Genomic DNA, 4,426 nt, shown 5'->3' with positions numbered 1-4,426 from the left:
CTTCCTCCTTACTGGGACTCTGTGTTTGCCTCCAGGGGTGGCCCCACATGGGCTACTGTGACCTAGAGAGCTAGCGGTGCCCTGTCATGTTTCCACCATCCTTGGGTCCACACAACTCTCTGTGTATCCCACTGGCTTATGATCTCCCTGATTCCCATTTCCTCTTTTTACATCATTGGTCTGCAGCGCTGTGAGTCTGGAGAGGGCTCCAACCAGCATCAGACCAATGAACTTGGTTGGACTGGGCTTCTTCTTGCTATGGCGTTCTTTCTTATACATATACATAAGTGTTACTGGTTTTGCTTCTCTAGACAACACAGGCTAACACAACCTGGGTACGGGCTTAGGAAGTTTGTAAGGCTGTTTCTTGGATTGTTTTGAGAAGAAACATGGGGAATCTAAAACATTTATATAGACAGTGTTATGAAATCTAAGTATTTTAGCACCCTCCATTTAAACCAGGAGTTAACATGATGACTTTTGACATCCTATAAAACAAAACAAAAAAAAACCCACACCCAAACCTGTTGTCATACTAACCATATGTATAAGACCAAGGACAACGGCCCCGTAGTGTTTCCAAAGCTGTAATTTATAAGGAAGAGATTGCACATTCTTTTTCTGTGCAGTAGCAGGTGAGTTCAAACCAGTAACCTCTTGGTTAGCAGCCCAATCTTTACCAACACAATTCTCAATCAGCTGATCCAACAACTTCTTAAATTCCATTGGAAAAGGTTTAAAGTTCCTAAATTTACTCATTTATTAAGATTTTTAAAATTTATTTTATTTTTAAAAACATTTACTCATTTAAAGGGAAAATTTAATAGTGAAGACGAGTTAACCTCAAAAGAATCAGCCACAGCCCGGAAGGCAGGGCCTGGCGGGAAAGAAGGGTGAATGGAAATGACAAACAAGGGAAGAAGTGGGTAGAGAGCTATTACATTGTGGTGCCGCAATCAATGTCACAAGGCAAACTATGTATAAATTGCTGAATGTAAACTCAAATCACAATTCAAAAAAAAAATTAAGCAATACAAAGAAATAGTATACAAAGCTGGATATGGAGAAATTAAGCTTAGAAGACTTGAAGTCTTACCTGTCAAAACAACATGTATTCAGTAGTGTAGGCTTCTAGAATTCTGAGCCATTTCATATGATACTCAGACTGATAGTCTCTGATTTGGGAAATATTAAACTAAAATTAAGATGACCGAGTACTTGGAGAAGGAGACAGGTAGTACTTTCTACTCCCACAAAGAGTTGGTCTCAGAAACTCACAGGGCAGTTCTACCCTAACCCACATATTCACTATGAGTCAGCATGGACTTGATGTTGAGGTTTTTTTGGGGGGGAATTTTGAATAAACTCTTAAGAAGCAGATACTGTTTGTTTACCTTAATATCTTGCAATTCTGATCATAGTGGCAAAAACTGGCTTCTTGTTCTATTTTTGTGATTAGATTATTGACTTTTCAGAAGTTTGGAAGCATCTAAACTATGCACAACCATCCACCTTATGTTTCATTATTAACTGTTATGCATGATGGAGACCACATAGAGTCTATCACATGGTATTACATTACTGCAAGGTGAACAATGACTCCTGTTTGTAGCTAACGCAACATGGCACCCTGACATTCGGCTATGTTAGTGAACCGATAACGGGGTACAGGTGGTAGTAACAATCAATGCAAAGCTGGGCTCCAAGTCCGCGAGAATGTGATAAAATGCATTTTCGAGGGCTATTTATAGCCTGTGCTTTATCTTTTGGGGCCAGTAAAAGCACAAGAGAAAACAACTTTCTCCTGCTGAGAGGCCATCAAGCAAAAACGTGATGGAAGATCCTGTACAGGAGCCCCGATAGAGCAGCAGTCAAGAGCCAAGTACTTAATTGAAGGTTGGGTGTTTGAACTCACCAATTGCTCTCTGGGTAAAAGACCTGGTGATTTGCTTCCATAAAGATTACAATTAAGAAAACCTTATGGGGGGGGTTGTGTGTGATTGAAACTCATGGTTAGTCACGTGGGGCTTCTGTGGATTCTTTTTGACTCAACAACAAGCTCCAATAACTATATTGTGCATTTTCAATTCCCACAAGATGGAACTGCATGCACTCACTGGCATTGGAGAACAGCTATGAATGTGTGAGTGACTGATTTACACCTGCTCATTCCTCTTCTTCTGTCATTTGGCTGCTCTCCTATGAGGCCAAGTTCACCTCCATTGAACCAGGCGTCTTCATTTAAATGAAAAACCCACCACTCATTGCTGTCAAGTCAATTCTGACTCAGATCAACTCAGGACAGGGTGTCTGAGGCTCTCCACCCTCAGAGGCTGGTGGTGTAGGCATTTATGTCCTGAACTGAGAACCACAGGCTGTTCTGAGAGAAAAAGATGGGACTCTGGTCCCTCCGTAAAGATTTCAAGTCTTAGAAACCCAAAAGGGGCAGTTCTACTCTGTCCTATGGGTCACTCTGAGTTGAAGAGGCTTGATGGCAGTGAATTTTGAGTTTTGAGCCTCAAAATATTTATTGGAGCAGACCCCTTATCTTTGGGGCGGGGATATGCCCACATCACTGTAATGCTGACTTGAACACCAAAAAAATGAGTTTTCGAGGTTCCGGAGAAAATGGCAACCTGATAGGACGCACCCTTCCAGAGCTCCTGCTTCCAGACCAGAGAATTAGGAGGTAAGGTGAAGGAAATGGAGAGGTGGAGTCCAGAAATTAGAACTAGGGAACTAGGGTCTCTCCTGAATCCCTTTTTTTGCATGTGATTTCCACTCAAAAAACACACCAAGAACGCTTTAAAGCGCTCTAGCTTTGGCTAGCCCATGCGCCAGCTGCTCCCTTGCCGGGAGCTGCGTTTTCTCCCGGCTGATGCCTTAAAGGGAGAGCACCCCAAACACAGGAGAACCCCACGCCGGAGCGCTCCGCACTGTTGGCTGCCCTGAGCTCACTGACTGGGGAGTGGCAGTGGCAGGTAGCCATAATTCAGAATAGAAGAAAAAGCAGATTATTACCTGAAGTAGATCACAGTGTGGGAGAAAATAAGCGCAATCCAGGGAGCAGAATTAATTCCAATTGACTGACAAGGACACAACCCCCTGATAAACTGGATCTCCCCCTCTGGGGACCAGCCTGACAGCCCCCAAATCAGAGCACATCACAAGCATCAAAAAAAAAAAAAGGTGAAATATATATTATTGGTTAATAACTCAAACCACAGTCTGGTTTCTTAGCTGCAAAGAGCACGTAGGCAGGAGTCTTTAACATAAATCAGCATATGAATTAACCTAGCTAAGGATTTCCAGAACCCACCTTCAGGGCCTGGAGGCTTTTTGCATAAAAAAGACCCGCAGTAGCGAGCTTCAGTTTTAAACAGCATGGAGCTGCAGACTAGAGATTGTGTGTGACAAGTTAATTTGATTTTAGTCTAGCTGACCAGGGGCATAAAAAATAAAAAAATAAAAATAAAAGCCTGATCTAGTAGGACCCAGTAGCATATATCGGAGAACAAGCCCAGCTCCCTTCCAGTGACTCTACACATAGCTGGGGAGGCCCTGCTGGCCCTGGGGCCCTAGACCGGGCTGTGGGAACACCTCGCCCTCCCGTCCTTGCTGCAGTGCTACAAGGCAAGCACATCAGGAAAAGCCAGAGCTCAACGGACACCTGGTCACAGGTGCGATCTTGCCTTTGAAAGTAATCCCACACAGCATCTGTAGAACCCTACGTAAAACGGGTACAGCACCCCGCTACTTAGAGGAAGAGTTGGAACTCCTCCAGCCTCACGGACAGGTTATCAAGCCTGTTATCATCTTACCTACTACTCTAGTTCTTCCCTCTTCATTCGCTAGCATTTCTATGTTTACCACTGCAGTCAGTCTCAATGAGCTCAGCCAGTCGCTGAGCTGGGGTTCTTTTTTCTCTCTTTCTTCTTTTCCCCCCTTTCTCCCACTCTCTCCTATCATAACCAACTACTGACTTCCAGATCACTACCTTCCATTTAGGACAAATCAACCCAAATAGCAAGAGGAACTCCAGCCCACCCTCCATGGGAGTGCTGGACACCGAACAAGGCAGCTGGGACATACATCTACACCGCGCTGTGTTGCTGAGGAAACCTCCGTCGGACCTTTAGGCGAGCTCATCAACTAGGGCAATACTGCCCAGCCCCACTGGGTCCCTGCATCAAAAGAGCACACCAACCTGCCATTGTTAGGCAGGATCTAAACCCCTTTGGCTCCACATACAAGTAATCAGGGATCAGCACATAGAGGTTATACAGACATCTCTCTCCTATCACACAGTACTATGAAGGTCTATACGCTAACGAATTCAACAATTTGGAAGACATGGACAAATATTTGGAAACACAATCCCTCCCTAGACTATCCTAGATGGATGTCAAGAACCTCAACAGACCCA

Source organism: Echinops telfairi, unplaced genomic scaffold, assembly GCF_000313985.2.
Source record: "Echinops telfairi isolate 266 unplaced genomic scaffold, ASM31398v2 ScPeMD7_3533;HRSCAF=4204_1, whole genome shotgun sequence".
Classification (NCBI taxonomy): Eukaryota; Metazoa; Chordata; class Mammalia; order Afrosoricida; family Tenrecidae; genus Echinops; species Echinops telfairi.
The sequence above is the reverse complement of the archived record's forward strand: the minus strand, read 5'-3'. Positions refer to the sequence as shown.